This window comes from Pongo abelii, chromosome 17, assembly GCF_028885655.2.
Source record: "Pongo abelii isolate AG06213 chromosome 17, NHGRI_mPonAbe1-v2.0_pri, whole genome shotgun sequence".
In the NCBI taxonomy this organism is placed as follows: Eukaryota; Metazoa; Chordata; class Mammalia; order Primates; family Hominidae; genus Pongo; species Pongo abelii.
Genome location: NC_072002.2, coordinates 59,270,107 through 59,287,603, shown reverse-complemented (window position 1 = coordinate 59,287,603; position 17,497 = coordinate 59,270,107). Strand labels below are relative to the sequence as shown.

At 42.1% G+C, this 17,497-nt stretch overlaps 1 protein-coding gene across 4 annotated transcripts in view; it reads right to left on the bottom strand.

Annotated features, from left to right (window-relative positions):
• Positions 1–17,497, bottom strand: part of SETBP1 (SET binding protein 1) — a 383,903-nt gene that overhangs the window by 228,041 nt on the left and 138,365 nt on the right. The window lies entirely within an intron of this gene.

Below are 17,497 nucleotides of genomic sequence, written 5' to 3'. Positions count from 1 at the left end.
CTGTGGCCAAATGCTTCATGTGATTAGTTGCTGGATCAGAAGGCCAGGCAGGCTCCCCTGGCTGCAGAAAGAGGCCTTAATTCCAAGAAAGCTCCAGGACAGAACGCCTTTCCTCTTGAATAGGACTTGAATTTTCATTCTTAGACATTCTTACTCTAGGAGTTTTTGCCCTCAGGCCTTCTTTTAAAAATGCAAATGCTTCTAGGAAGTCTGCCACATTTAACTAATTCATTCCTAGGTACAGAGAACAGGTTGCCAAGTGGACACAGAGTTGGTCTGGAAGTCACAGCTTTGTTCCGGCTTGGCTGTGTGAACTTCACAAACAAACCACTTGACCTTTAGGGGCCTCAGCATCTTCCTATGGGAAAGAAACATTGAGCAGCCAGACAAGGTGGATCCCTAAACTCTAAAATGAGATTCTTAGACGTATTAAATGTAGGGTTGCCAGATAAAATACAGGACCGTAGTTAAATTTGAATTTAAAATACTTAAAAAATTCTTTTTTAGAAGTATTCATGGGACAAAAAAAGTATTAGTTGGAGTCCTGTATTTTTACTTGCTAAACTTTTGCTTAAATCTTAATCAGATGGGCTTCTATCTGGAGAGAGATTTCACCACGAGCACAGGCAGGGAATGGGAAAATGCTGAGGGCAGGGAGCAAAGAGGACACAGTAGAGAGACTGTCAAACACGATGCTGCCTCCTTCACAATCCTTTAGTTTGATGATATTGATAAAATGCACCTCACCCAAGGGCCTCTTCGAGATGCAAGAGCTGTAGAGCCCCTCCCTTGGAGGGGAGTGGCCCCAGGGAGAGCTGTCCTGAGCACTGCATAGCCACTCCTCTGTGACCTGACCCAGTGCTGCTTCTCTCAACCCAGGGACCTTCCTAAAACACGACTTCCGTTACCTCCCCTCATCCTTAATACTCTTCAATGGCTCCCTCTAGCTGCTCTGTAAAACCCAATCTCCCTAGAAACTCCAAGAAGGCCCATCTGCTCTGATACAGATCCCCCTCCCCAGCCTAGTCGCCTGTCTGTCCCACCTCATACTTCATAAGCCAGCCATACCCTTCCCTCTTTCCTCTGCTTAGAAAACTGCTCCTGTTTCCAAGTACCTACAACTGCACCCTTTCCAGAGAACTGCCCTTGGCTCCTCTCTCCCTCCTTTTGATTTAACTCATATCCTTTCTTGTTCCTACCGTGTCCATGTGGGCCTATGTTGAACAAAGGTATCTGGTTGTATTTTTAGTTTCTGTCTTGCCCCTGTTGGTCACTTTCTACACAACCCCTTGAGGGCAAGTAATTCTATCTTAATTCATCTCTGAATCTCTAGTCCTCGCCACATCTCCTGGCATTTGATGAGTGTACAGTAATTATTTGATTGATTAATCATTATATTTACTGGTCCCTGCTGATCGAGGACATTTGGAGAACAATTGATTAGCCCCTTCTTCTCCTGCTCTGTGCCTCTTCTGTAGCTTCCGGGGGTCACAAATCATCTCTGGGATTAGCCACCTTGTACCCATCCACATATACTCTTCCTGCTTGACAAACACTCGGGAAGCCCTCCTTTGGACTCACAGCTCTGAATTGGCCATTACTGTTGTATAATCTATACTGTCAGTCTAGTTCATACGTACTTAGCAATTAACCATACATTCCCAGGTGCCACGTCTTGACTTATTCACTGTATTGTCATTCCCATAAAGAGGTATCTCATTAGTACTCTCTCTATGCAAGGCTTAGCACCATGTTCTTGCTGAGGAATGAAGCCAGTAAATGAGGCCCCCACACTCTTGGGAGCTTCTGTGTGCAAGGTAAAACTGAAGGTAACCCATAGCATAGCTGAACCATCCTTGGAGATCTATATACAACGGATCCACACCCATTATCTCATGCTAAATGAGAAGTTTAATGCCTTCCCTGAGTTTCTACAAATTCCTGAAGTCCAATCCTATGTTCTTATTTTTGATTCTCTATTCTGATGGAAATAAGATCTTCCCCCTTCCACAGACCTTCTTTTCAGTTTTCTACTCTGCCCACACCTACATTAAAATTTTCAATCATTTCTTATGCAGAACAATTTATTTTCTTTCATGCCATGCCTTGCAGGTCTCACCTTTTATACCCAAAACCAGGTATTTGTTTAACAAAAGACCATACATTGTCCAAGAAGCAGAATCAAAGGCAAATCTTGTAATTTAAAAGATCCTTTATCTTTTCCCCTTTCCACTAAAATAACTACTGCATGAATTGCTATGAGCCAGGGGAGGTTGGAGTAAAAAGTGGCCATTTCTGAGCCAGGAAATGTAGCATTTGCAGACCGTGTTCTCTGAATTTAAGGAAGCTGACCCACCTTTGCATGTCTGCCTTGTGGGCAGGAACCACTGGGCATACTTCTAGCTCTCTCCTCGAAGGCATTGCTCTCCGTCTTGACCATTGTTTCCTGGGTTGTAATTAATACTCAGCCCTACTTTGTCTGCCACTTCTGGTCCAGTTCCCAGGCCCACGTAATGCAGGAAGGCCAAAGGACAGATATGGGCTTTGGTACCCATGCCTGTACTTCCCAGTCTTCCAGACTCTAACATCCTCCTCCCACTCCCAGGGACTCTCCTCATTTTTCCAACCCTCTGGTCACACAAATCATCACACTCCTACTTCTCGGAACACTGGAGGAAAACCAAGCTCTGCTAGGCCTCAGAAGCCTCCCTTTCTCCAGAAAGATCTTTCCACCTTAAACACAACTTCTGCTTCCAACATTCTAAAAGTAAACTTGAACATGTGTCAGAAATACCTGGAGGGCTGAGCCCCACCTCCAGCATAAATCAGAAGATCCCAGGTGAGACCTGAGATTTTGCACTTCTGTCAAACTCCAAGGCGATGGTGATACATAAGTGCTAGCCTAGGCACTTGGCTTACATCACAACCAGCTTGTGGGCTCTTAGACTTACCATCCAGTATCTTAGGCCCCTAATCAGAGCAGACACTTCCCATCCACCTCCACTGTCCCCAGTAAGACACAGTGGCACAGTGGCTGGCCTCGGACCCAGCAGTGATGTGTCTAGGGTGAGACTATGCTCTAAGGTGCAGCCCTGGCCTGCTGCAGACATTTGTCCAATGTGATTAAAAATCAAATATGAAATGCTTCAGGGGCCAGAAGACTGGGAGAGCTGAGACCCGACTTGCAGAACAGCATGCATTTTGTGTAACTAGCCTAGATGGAGTAGGGTGTGGGCAGACAGCTGTTTCTCATTCAGGGACCAGCAGGGTCCAAGGAATGGGAAGCTAAGAACAGTGCTGCCCAGCCAGGCCCCTGTAATGAGAACCTGGTGGGCCCATCAGCCCTGCCTCAGAGGGGCAGGATGAGGGAGGCTGGGGAGGGGGACCCAAAGGGCACCGAGTTTGGGGATGTCAGCTTTACCTAGCAAATATCCTGATGCTAACTGAAAAGAATAACTATGGATATCTAGTTCTGCCATGACTAGTTTGCATCCTGGGATTTGGAGGAAACTCAGCCATACCAAACAAAGAGCTAGAGGGGCTCGCCCTGACTGCCATATTTCTCGATGATGTGTTTCTGAGACAGTGGTCAGAGAGCCAGGGGCATCAGCATTTCCTGAGCACATAGTGAACATGCAGATTCCCAGGCCCTGCCAGGTCTTCAGAGTCAGAACCTCTAGGGGTAGCCCCGGGCCTGGCCTGGGATGCTGCATGCTACAAAATCTCCCTGAATAATGGTTATGTTCACTGATGTTTGACCAGGGTATAACTGGTCAGTGGCTTGAATCTGACCTGTGCTGGAAGCCTACACCTTTTTCAACTCCGTTTTCAAATTTATAAATGATGTCTAGCGTCACCTGATGGGCCTGACAGTCGAAAACCATAAAAAAGGGCTCATTCCTGTCTACTGTATCCAAAGACCAGCTGTTCTCCAGAGCCAAAGGAGGCATGTTGCTCCTCATTCTTAGCATTTTAAAAATCAACCTATTTAATAATCAACAAATATTTATTGAATACCAATTTTGTGTTTATCAGCCTCTCAGGAGAATGCAAAAATTATGAGCCATGATCCTTGACAGCAAGAGTGAAAACACAGCAGGATAAACACAATCAGTCCCACACAAGGTCAAGGACACCCTAAGGCAGAATGCACAGCAAGTGAATGGGAGGGCAGGTCATGGGGGGGATTTAAAATCTGTTACAATCAGTGTCACAATCACCTAAATAATATTTATTTTAATTCAGGAAGTCTACATGTCTTGGTTACCCAGAACCAATAGTAACAATAGCCTTCACTTATAGAACATGTATATGGCACCAGACACGAAGAGTGTTCACCTTATATTACCTCACTCACTCTCCTTCATAACCTGAGGCGATAAGTACAATTACTTTTTAATTGTAAATGAGGATTCTGAGTCATTTGGCTCTTAACTATTTGTCCAAGTTCACACAGCTAGTAAGAGATGGAGTCAGAACACAGTATTTTCACTGTTAGTCTTATGTTTGAAAATCATGAATATCTGAGTCTAAGGTAATTAAATGTCCAACCTTAGCAAGATCATTGAAAGGCATAATGGTATCTACCCCAAAGGAAGAAAAGGTCAGCGATGTTTTCAAGAGTTAGGAATAAACCTCATGGAAGAGATGGACCTTTGGAGGGGAAATTCTGAAGCTTGCTAACCTTAGATACCCCTTAATCACATGTCTTGTTTTATACAAGATAGAGGTAGAAAAATCTCTGGGAATCTCTAGGGAAAGTATTATGTCTAAAATAATCCATGAAAACAAGTCAAATTGAGCTCACTGTCTATGCTACACTACTCCACGTCAGCTGAGGCCAACAGAAGAATGGTTCATCATAGGCGATGTTCACAAACAGGCCTCTACTGGATTTACAAAGTTTACAACTGCGCTTATTTGTCCTTTTTTTTAAAAAAGAGGGTTGGGAATAAAAACAGAAAAGAAAAGACAGCTCTATACAAGGCCTTAAGCACTCTGGGAAGTCACTGAGCAGAAAACTGAATTTAAGTTTCTCCAAATGATACATATTCCCCATCCTCCCAATGCTTTGTGGAATGATCCACTCCCTCTATAAGGCAGTCATGAAACCAAGGAAATACTTCAAACTGGAGAAAACACAATGTACTGTTTTGTGAATCCAGACTTTTGGAATCAATTCAAATTCTCAATGTATAGGGTTTCTACCCTTCCCCTCCCCCAAATAGTATACAGTAACCTTCAGTCTTCGTGCAACAGAATGTTTAAAACTTGTGTGTGGTTTTCCTGTATTCACTGTTTACAGAGGATGAGAATAAAATTGTATTCTGGCCAAGGAAGCAGAACAGTATCCCTAGTAACTCTGCTCTCTGAGAGCTGTCCCACCCAGCTTCCATCTGATCAAATCCCAAAAGTTTGCACTGCACAATCAAATAAGCAGAAACACCCTTCGTATAGGCAAAAAAGAGATGGGAAACTCTTCAGTGCAATTAGAGGACTTCCAAACATCTCCCCTACACATCTTCTCTTAGCCTGAAATTCTCCCCTTAGAGATGCTGCCAAGATTTTATAATAAAAGATGTGTAAAATTACAATCTGGAAAGAGCCTTTGAGATCTTCTAGGCCAGTCCTCAAATTGTATGGTTGAGTAAAATACCACCTTACATAAGGTCACTGTTTTGCATAAGAATTTAGTTTTTAAACTGCAGCAGCACTTCCCAAAGAGAATGTGTTCAATAAAATGCTGGTCCTTTCCGACTTTGGGTCAAAATAAACGTCCCATGGTCAAATTAGTTTGGAAAATGCTGTGTGGATTACATCACCTCCCCTCTTCTCCCTTTTGTGGATTCTCAATGAAGATTAGTACACTATTAAAGATTCCAATAAGTTCTACCATCAAGAACCCAATTATTTAGTTTTTTTCTCCAAACTTATTTACATACTTAAATTTTTTACAATATAATTTTTACTAACATGCAGAGGAATGACTGCCTCTGCATAAACCATTTGGAAAGTATGACATTATATCATAGTGTGTTCTCTCCTTTATGAGAAAAAAAACTTAAGGATACTATTTTATACTGACTCACATTAAGTTATTTAGAACTCATCAAGTCTCACTTTCCCCCTGACAAGAAGGGTTAGGCAATGGTAAATAATTTGGATACGTAGAAGGATCTGAGACATGCAAAATATACTTTGACAACAATCTGGCCTTGAGCATGGCCAAATTTTATAAGTGGGACGGTGCCACATCAAAGAGATTAAAGACAAGGACTCAATCAACTGACCGCTTTGCCCCTCTGTTGTAGAATTTCATCCTGATTTGATTTTTAGAACTCTTATTTGCCCCAGACCACTACTTTCTACTATAAGGTTCCTTTCCCACATTTTTTATGAGCAAAATAGCAAACACACAGTAGGTGCCTAATGATGAGTTGAGATTAAAAATGTCATGTTGCCAAAACAGAACTGATCATGGTTAGCCTTCTTCTTGATGGAAACCAGGATACAACTAGACTCAGGATTTCATTTTACTAATTTTTATTCATCTTAAGCAGTTTATTTTTTCAAAAAAGATTTAAATATTTTCAGTTGTTCAGCTGACTTACAAGTTTAAATAAACTCAGTTTTGATATACTTTATCAGCAAAATTTAGTCTTTTCAATAGAATTATACTTCACCAAAAAAAAATTATTCACAGGTGTCAATGCAATAGGGCAGATCAGTAACATGTATACAATGTTCTGAGCTTGCAATCTTGAGAAATGAGAAAGTACAGCAACAACCAAGTTTATAATAACACCTTAACGTCTAATCTGCAGATTCAGAAAACCCACATGGACCCAAACAGGGCTTGTAGTGGGAACCATTTCTCTTCACTCTAAGTCACTCCCACCATTAAATGGAGATTGACCTTAGGGAATTGGGAAGGAAACTTTCACTGTTTTTCACTCTTTTCCATTTATCTGGTAGATGTAACCAGAAAAATGTCTTGTCTTAGCATGAGCTACTTAACAAAATACCACAGACTGGGTGGCTAAAACAACAGAAATTTATTTTCTCCTAGTTTTAAAGGCTGGAAAGTCCAAGATCAAGATTATAGCAGGGTGTAGTGTCTGCTGAGAGCTCTTTTCCTAGCTTGCAGGCAGCTGCCTTCTCCCTGTGTCCTCACATGGTGGAGAGAAAGCAGATGAGCTCTGTAGTGTCTCTTCTAATAAATGCACTAATCCTATCAGCTCAGGGTTCCACCCTTATAACCTTACTTAACCACAATTACTTTTTCACTCTGAATACAGTCACATTGGGAGTTAGGGCTTCATTGTATACATTTGGGTGGAAGGGAACATAATTTCCTCCACAGCAGCCCTGTAGATACAAAGCACAAGTCAGCAGAAGCTTCTTCTCTTTTTGTCTTTCCTTCCATCATCCACCCCCTTTCTGTCCAACCCTTCATATTATACAGGATAGGAAAAACAGTCAATGTTCAAGAAATAATTTTCAAAATAATCTAAAACAGATTGGAATAGATAAAAAATATTTCATTCCCTCAGCTGCCCCTGAAATCACCATATTCAAAGAGACATCAAGTTCAGTAGTATCTGAATTCTTATCTACTACATTGAATAATGACTGATGGTTCGAGAACCATTGCCAGAGCTGTCAAGTCAGCACATGTGGCAGCTCACAGATCCTGAGTCCCTTTGTTTTCATTGCCATGTGACAAGGCCATGGATAACCTGTTTCACCACATTTCAACATAACGGAACTTCCTAACTGGAGATCCCTGGGGCCCTGTCGAGAACAATCAGCTACATAAATTAGAGACTACTGTGCTGGTCTCTTTTTTTAAAACCAGTGACTTGAAGACAACAAAGGGACATTTCAATCATAGTGTGAACAATAGCAATATTAAGTGCATAGTGTCACGAGAAGAACACTTTGAGAAGTGAATACACTTATGTGAATGTATAATAAAGTCAAGTTTGTGTTTTGAAAAGCTAGTCTCTTAATCTCTCTTGCTTTGGACAGCAGTGTTACCACCCTTCTTAATTTCAGGTCATCAATAAAAGGTTCTGAGCATGACTAGGTTTGAATAGGCACTGGTTGGCCATATTTTGCTTTTCTTACTTTTCTTCATTTCCCACCTAGGGAACTACAGGGAAAGTGTGTGTACCCATGGCAGAGCTGGTTGAAGGCTTAACAGGGTCAACAAATGTGGCACGTGCAGAGTGTACAATGCTAAACCTGTGCCATTTTCAGAGACTATATTTTGACTATAATGCTTTGATCGCCTAATGTTTCTATAAATTATGCAGTTTCTCTTTTGGTATGAAATTCCTCACCCAGGAAGAATAAGGTTTGTTAACTCTTGCTGAAAATGCCAGCCCTCCATGGTTTGATTGATAAGGCTAAGGACCAATATACTTGCATCTTCCCAAACCCTAGCATAGGGGCAAACCACAAAAGACTGTCAATGATATCCATTCGATAGTGAAGACGTATATGTTGCAATGAAGAAATGAGTGAATGAGCTATCATGGGGGCTGTCTGACATGTCAGCTCAACATTCAGAACCGACCTATTCCAAAGTCTAAGAACAACAATCAATATAATTTCTATTAGGAAATTTAGAGCAAAGAGAATGAATTGAATAACACAAGCATGTCTCTAATGACACGTCTTTGGGCAATTCTAGCCTATTGAGGAAGGGGATGCAGTTAGAATCCAACTGTCCCACCATCGTCACAAGCTTTTGTTTTGTTTTGCTTATTTTTCTTTCAGAAACTATATTGGGAAGTTCCTTAATTAGAAGCTCCCTGATTTCCTACCATAGAATCTAGGAGAGCATTTTTTTTTTTTACAAGTTTCTTTTCTTTAAAAAGAAAAAGACATTTGTCATCAAATAGAACATGTCATCACCACTAGTGAGCCCTATGCTTATGCTACCACACTGACTGCATCATGAACTGAGGTCCTTCAGTAAGCATTTCTGGGGCCAATCAAGTGAGGGATAGAAGCTCTCCCATGGCATTCTTAGCTTGCATTGGATATAAAGAAGAAAGCTCAAGAAACTGTAGTTTCCCTCTGTGGCCCTTTTGTGGGCCCAAAGCAGCTATTAAGGATCCTTGGTGTTCCTGGATTATGTGCTAAACAAACCAATGTTTGAACCACAGAAGGGCCAGGCTGAGGCTGGTCTGGTCTGCAGGGGCCTCCTTTGTTTGGGGGTTGGAATCATTCCTTGGTTCCTTTTCACTACTCCTCCCCACCCCCAGCTCCTTCCCCTCTCCCAATTCATTCTTTAAGAATTTATCCTGCTGCTTCTTTAACTCAGCATGTGTCTGGGCAGATGTCCAAGAACGCTCCCTTCAACAACGACAACAACAGGAACAGGAAAAAAAAATCCTCCACTTCAATTCAGTCCTCCCTGCTCTTGCTAGCTCTCCCGTCTCTCTCCTGGCTTTTAGCAGCTCATGATTGATAATGCCCCCAACTCTCTCACCCTGGGACTCCACATGCCTTTCTACTGAACAACACCTTCTCTGTGAGGCGACCTGGGAGCCCAGCCACTGGGCCCTGGAACCCCCTTGGGGTCTTTTGAGAAAGAAAAAAAGAAAGGCCAAAAAGGGGCCCTAGATGGGGGCAGACCCAACAGGTACAAAGCCACCAAAGAGCTGAATGCAACGAGCTTTTGTGCGAGGGCCAGGGACTGACGGAGGTGGAGAGAGGCAGGAGAGGCGAAAAAGGGGTGAAGGGGCAAGAGGGTCTTTCCATACCTCTTTGCCACCCATTTCTTTGCCCCAAGGAATGAGAAAGGCAACCACAGTGAACCTCCAAAGGACCAAGTATATTTTGAACCAATGAAAATCATTACACTAGAACTTTCCTTTGAACTCTATTGGCCTCTCTTGACTTTCCTTGAGAGACGACATGACATTTTCAATCACATTTAGTTACAAAAAGATTCATCTAATATTTATTGAGAACCTACTAAATTTCAGGTATTATGAAAGTCACTTGTTTATACATTGAACTCTTGAAACATCAAGGTACTAGTCACTCTTTATTAGCAGATGAGAAAATCGAGGTGTAGAGAGATTAGTTCCCTTATCCTGTATCACCCAGTTAGTAGGTGACAGTGTTGGGAACTGAACTCAGGTCTTGTAATACCAAGGACCATACTTATTCTGCACTACTCTGCTGCTACAGCAAACTTTGAGAAATAAAAGAAAGATTGAATGAAGAGCTCCTGGCAAAGACAAGAACATTACTATTATTTCTAGTATTTTTATTTGTACTATCCACTAACTCTGCATCAAGAAATCTGCATCATCCATAAAACTACTTTTCTCCTTTCTCATCATAACTATCTTGGAATACAAAGGTCAGGTGAAGATTGTCCCAATGTTGATAAACCACATTATCTAATTTTACTTTATAAATGTTTTCTTGGATATCCAATTTAACATTATATCCTTTACATTTCAAGAGGGGCAGTTTGAAAGCCTTTGTCTTTTTTAAAACTGCTCTTAAAAAATATTGTCTACTATATAAGAGACAATTCTTTTTTAAAGATACTTTTAGAAAAATTGTGTGCCTTTTTCACTGGATGAAAAAATATTCTGATAGGTAAACCTGTGCTCTTGGTTAAACAAAAACTGTCATATAAGATGGGTCCCTTTTCTTTCTGGCTTCCAGCAAACACAGCCCACATCAGTCCTCCGTGTAAAAGATCAGAGCCTTGAAGGAGCCAGGTAACTCCCAATCCTTTTAGATAATCTCTGCTTTGCTTTCTCCCTAATTGCTGAATTTTTATTACACTTGTAAACCTCTGAAATTCCCTTGGAAACAGGCAAGACATAACTCCAAGATCTATCCCAGTCTAACTCCAAGTCTAGCACCATAACTTGAAATATTAACCTTGATGCCCCCAGGTGGGGATAGAGCAGAATAAGATAAAGCAAGTTCCTAAGTAGAAGTGAAAAAAGTAACTCTATCTGTTTAGGTGAACAATGTGCAGGAGAATCTGCACTCCACTCTACCGGGAGCAGAGCTGGGAAGCAGCTACTCCAAGTAAGTGCAGGAGAGGAGCAGTCGCCATGGCTGCAGCAAAACCAAGACTTTGCTCCTTTATCTTCCTGCTTCAGGATTTCCCTCCCTTACCTACTTGCTATGATGACCCACTCCCTTTCTTCATCTGCTTCCCTAGGCAATCACCACTTCCTTCCCTTCCTATTGCTCTCTTTCTTCTGCCCCCCATTTTCCTTCTCTTCTCATTCCCTTCTTTTTTTCAATTGCATTAAAAGGGCAATTCCCTGGGAAAAAGAAAAAGAGGAGACAGCCAAAAGGTCGTAACTTGTCATTTAGAAAATTATTCTGCTAATGTTGAATATTAATGGGTCTTTTAAAATGAAAGATACATACCTCTGGCAGTGTTATGTTACACCCTCAGAAATATAGAGGAGCAATCAGGAAATCCATGAGCAAATACCTTTGGAGCATTTACTTTATGAAAGAACTGGGTTAGTGAGGTGATATTGTTAAAATTATGAGTAAATTTTAATGTGGACCCTTACCACAGAGAGAATAGAATTGAGTGAGATATACACATATGCCACATTCAATAACCCAAGTGAATCATACAAAACCCTACATAGATCCCATGTTATGTGCAGTAAATAAGCAGGTATCAGGGCAGAGTGCTAGAGACTAGATGGGCACCCCCGAACTCCCAGAGGCAGGGTGCACTGTTGGGTGGGCTCAAGGAAGGGTAGCTTGAGATGAGCTTTGAAGGATGGTTGAATTTTGCAGAGAAGCAGCAGAAAAGAGCTGCAGCCTTAAGATTTATGCCCCTGCCCTACCCCCACCAAACACAGACACATACACAGATGCACGTGCATGCACACACACACAGTCAGCTACTTCTCAAGTCAAGGTAACTGGTCTTAAGATTAGGGCAGGAGTGAAAAGAAGTTTGAATGGAGGTTGGGGTGAGAATGAGTAATGTCTCCTGTCAAGACACTGAAGTCATCCTCACAGCCACCTGGGATTACTGCCATGGTTGGTATGAAGCCAAAGTGCTCATACATGAAGGATTCACCAACTATTGTTTTCTCTTAAATGCAACTAATCCCATAACCAAATGGTTTTAACCTCACTGCTCACCTCAAGAACTTACCACAACTAAGCAGAACAATGAGGGTGGGAATGAAAGGAGTAAAATCATTTCTTATTTGTGAATCAAGGGGACTGATTCACAGATCTTTGGCTCTCCTATATATGTCATCCCCCTTTCTACTGCTTTGCCACTTTAGCTAATAAAGATTATTTCTATTTCTTTATTGCACAAAAGCCCCAGGTCTCATAAACAAGGGGTCTGCTCTGCATCAAAGTTTGAACTTCCTTGACCTGAGCATGAGTCCTGTTCTAGAATATTTTCCTCCCGGTATGTGGTACCTAAGTCCCTAAGTTGGCAGCTCGTGAGCCTGAATAGATGTGAGTCCTCATCACAGAGCAAGTGTTTTCAGCACCAAATGACAGAGCTAGGCATAAGAAATAAATGCCACCTATTTCCTGCTGAGTCATTTATTTGCTTTCTGAAAATATAACTGCTTATTGTTAGAGCAGAGAGGGAGAAGCTATCATTGGTTTTTGTTTCATTTGGTATTTTCCTTCAGATGGATGAAAGCATGGATCTTTTTCATTAGTATCACCTGTAAGAAAACAAAACCAGGGATATCTATTTCTTTTTATTCTGTTAAATGCTAAAAGCTTGCAAGTAACCAGTATCCACTCTAAGATTTTGACTGCTGGATATTTTGTGTAAGCAGTAGTCTATTTTAATTAATAAGTCATGAAGAGCTAGGCAAAGGTAAATTCTCTCTTATTCCTTTTTTTTTTTTTTTGAGAAGAAGTCTCACTCTATTGCCTAGGCTGGAGTGCAGTGGCATGATCTAGGTTCACTGCAACCTCCACCTCCTGAGTTCAAATGATTCTCCTGCCTCAGCCTCCTGAGTAGCTGGGATTACAGGCTAACACCACCACGTGTATTTTTTGTAGAGATGGGGTTTCACCATTTTGGCCAGGCTGGTCTCGAACTGCTGATCCTCCGGTGATCCGCCCACCTCAGCCTCCCAAAGTACAGGTGTGGGCCACCGTGCCCAGCCAATTCTCTCTTATTTCTATACTCCATTGAAAACAACTGTAATTGTTGACTTTGGACTACATGTGTATGTGTACTAGTGGGGAGGTGAGATTGGGGGCACCTAAGTCAGAGGCCCAGGTTTTCAATAGTGGAATAGCCATTGTCATATGCTGCCTGTCAAAACTATAGCTTCTCCATGTAGCTGCCACAGAGAGCAAGTTTCAGTTCAGTATCTTTAGTGGAGGCGGTTGAAGAGTGAGGCTAATTGGTGAATAGGGTTAGCAGAATGAGCTGCAAAGAGTTGCAATCTAACTTCTAACCGAATCACCTACGCATCTTCCCTATGGCAGGTGGCTGATATCTAAAGGAAATTTTGGGATGAACAGCTAAAGAATTTAAATACCCTTTACTCCATGACATTTTGATTGGAACCTATTTGCTAGTCAGTGGTTAAATGTCAACTATCAATAATTTTAGAAGGTAAATTTAAACTGATGAATATTTATGTGCAAGACACCACTAGATGGTATGAAAAATAGAGAAGGGGATAAGACATGGTAACTCTCAGAAACTTCTAACTTCCCAAATACTACCTGGACTGCTGATGATGAAGGACTTAGGGATAGACCGCACTGACCTTAAATAACTCTCTTCTCACAATGGGAGTGCTTGGTCAAACTAAAGGGCTACAAATGAAGACAGCAAACTTTCTCCCTAAATCAGACATGGAATTAGTGTTCCAGACTGGATTATTCCATTCTGCAGAACAAAAGTCACTGTTGTAAAAATAAACACAGTCACTCAGTCAACAAATGCTGATTGAACACTAGCAGGAAATCAAAGAAATAAAGGGAGAGACAAGTGAGAATTTAATCAGTAGAGAGGAATATCCTTTAAATAATGGCTTCAGAGAACCCCAGCCCCTTCTGCCTTCCTGCTCCAGCAGCACCACACAAGAGGGGCTGTGCTGTCACAGATGTGGGGTACAGTTCTTGACAGCAGGCATTCCTAACTACGGACAGCACACAAGTCCCCAGGTACACCAAGGGGACCCAGGTCCTTGCTAAACAGCTCTGATTCTGAGGAAATTCTTTTGAATACTCAACTGAAACCTGCTTCTTTGTAGCTTCCACCCATGAGTCTTTCTTTCCCGCTGCAATAACAGATATTAAGGAATCAGTCTATGTTGATACATTCAACTACAATACAAGCACTTATTTAACACTCAGCTGTGTGTCAGGAACAGGGGATAGGCAGGGGGATATAAAGTCTTTGAGAAACCAGGGGGAGAAGAAAGGTACATAAACAAGACAATAAAATGGAATTCATACTCTGTTAGAAGGATACCTAAAGAGGCATGGGTCCAGCCATCGGTGAGGTAGTGACCATTCTGCACAGGGGAGAAAGTGCCATTTAAGTTTAGAAAGTCTCTGGACAAGCCAATTCTGAAAGAGCATTTGAGGCAGAGGTAGGGCCCCACAAGGATGTATAGGGACACAAAAAGACAAAGAATGTCTGAGGAAATCCAGGAGACTGATGTGACCATAATGACAGATGCAAAATGAAAGACACATACCAGCAAGAGCCTCAATTCCACCTTTCAGAGTTTAGGTTTAATTCTGTAGAGGACAGGGAGCCAGTAGGGCCTGTTAAGCAATCCCTTTGCTGGAAGGCGGGCAGAGGAGTTAATGTCCTGATTTCATGTATGAAAACAATAGTGGCACAAAGAGATTATGCCTGAGGCCACCCAGCAAGAGAGGTCTGGAACACAGGTCTTCCTACCCCCAACACAGACTGCTTTCCACTAACCCATGCTGTTTCCAGAGTCAATACATCTTTGTGGGAAGCAATATATTTCTTTGGATATCCTGTGGGGAGCAAGATCCTTACCTGCCAATAAGGAACTGTAATCCTCTTACTTCAATGAAAGGAAATGTTACTTTGATGGCTCCCAAGCTACCAAGTATACATTTCTATCAAGTCACTTATCACAATGTCATTGTGACTCTTTATCCATCTTCCTTTTCCCACTAAATTGTGAGCTCCTTGAACTCAGAGACTACATCTTCAATCAGTCCATAAGACAAGTGTTAACTGAGCAATTTCCATGTGCCAGGCACTGTGCTAGACATGGAATATTTCCACCATAAGTGATCAAGACATGGTCTCTGCCCATTGTGGAACTGGAATCATTCCAACCCTGCATTCCCAGGAAGTGAGCACAGGATTGACATTTCAGAAAACTGTGTGGATGACGAAGTGAGGGAGCTAGTAGTGTTGCACTATTTTCCTCCAGTATGGAGGGTCTCTGAAGCTGTGCCCTGTGCCTGCACAGTTTGTAAAAGAGAAAAGAAGCCCAGGTCTCAATCTTGGTCCCCATCCCCCACCCACCACCATTCAGAAATATAAGGCTTAGGACAGAGACATACACCAGGCTGGACCTCACAGTTCCTGCCCACATAGAGGACCAGCAGGTGCTAGATCTCTCAGCATTTGATGGCCAGGAAAGCACCCAGTCAAAAGCTACAAGAGTTAGGAAACAGATGATGTCTTTACTGCATTCTAGTGTCCTCCCCCAGAACATTTACACCTGTCAACTACCTGGTGTGATTGAAGAAATGAATGCCTTAAAACAGGGAGATGACTAGGCTGTAGGTTCAGCACTGTGATCCCAAACCCAAATCCCAGCCATGTGACTGCCTGCCCGCCACGTGGCGCTCAGCTGGGTGGCTCCAAGCCCAGCCTGGGCTGCCCTGGTGAGGAATGTCCCCCTACTGAGCTGGCCAGAAAGGGCTGCCAGCAAGCGCTGCCACTCCTAATAACCAGCCAATCTCCCAAAGCTGCCAGGACAGGCAAGCCTAGTACAACTTCCAGTTGTCTGTTCCTTCCACCATCAGCAATGATGATGTGTACAGCAAGGCAACATTTTTTTTTTTTTTTTTGTAAAGAATGATCCTTCTTTGCCCTAACCTGGTTGTTGAGTCCTTACTTTTTGCTTCTGGTTTGGAGATCATTACAATTTGCCTTGTCTTCAAGAGGTGTCCATGTAGGTTGCACGCAGTCCCAGTTCATATTGAAACAATCATTCTCAATGGAAATTGTTAGGGTCCAATTGTTGCCTGATTTTAACCTGAGGACAGGATTATCATGTAAGCCAAAGCAGACCAAGATAGTCAAGCCATGTGTGATCTCAGTGGGGGCACACAATTACACTTCCTTGTGGCACTGCGAAAAGATGCTAAATATGCAGTCACAGGGCCTGGATGGGAGTCTCCTTCCTCTGCCCTGCATGGGACCATGAGCAGGCTGCTGACCTCTGAGGATCTAGTGTCCTCTGCTGTAATACAGGGGTACCCTCTGCCACCACTTCAGATCTTATGAAGATTAAGTCAGAGAAAAAGCTTCCATTTCCATGTGCACCTCCACCTACTTTCAAAAATGTTTTTGTGACAGTCTGCAAATGAAGGAAACATACACAGTAAGCCTTACCAGAGAAAGAAAACATCCAGTGATATGCAGAGGGAGGATGAAAAGGATAGAATTATACCCACACTCTCTCGGCTGACAGAATGGCAGATAAACATTCAAAAGTTCTGATAAGAGAGAAAATGAATTTTGCGTGTATCTGGTGTCTGGTACGGCTGCTCAAAAGGAAACCAGGTGATGGATTGCCCATCTCCAACCAAAGGTAGCATTTTGATTCCTATATATCTTTTGAAAAACAGCGTGACACATATATCAGGAGGAGAAAGGGAAGTCTACTCCCACTCTCAAGTATCTGTCTGAATGAAACAATCTCAGAGAATAAAAAGCTACATAAAAAGCTGTGCAACTGCTTCCAAAAGTAGTCCAATAATAGTAAACCATTAAAGTAAATGTGTGTGTATACACACACACACACAGACAGACACACACACAGACAGACACACACACACACACATACATTCAACGAAATATTGTCTGGTAATTAGAATCACCAAGAAAACATGGGGAAATATTTGTAACCATGGTAAGTGAAAGCAAACTCAAAAGGATATGTAAGATGATGAGTGTACGGTAGCATGTTTTCACAGAAGGAGATGGTGGAAGGGCACTGGTTAACCGCTAAATATAATCCTGTTATGATGGTGAGGAGTGTGTGTGTGTGTGTGTGCGTTTCTTTTCTTTTCATAAAAAGAAATCTCAAATTGTTTTTATAAACGCTTTTGTGAAGATAAGTATCACAAATAGTAGTTCATGCCTTTTGGATCTCTGTAGACCTTTAACTTTGCATGAGGTAGGCAGGCATGATTTCAATCTTTTTAAAAGGTAGTTAATATCGATGGGGGATGGGAGTGGGAGTTAAGACATTAA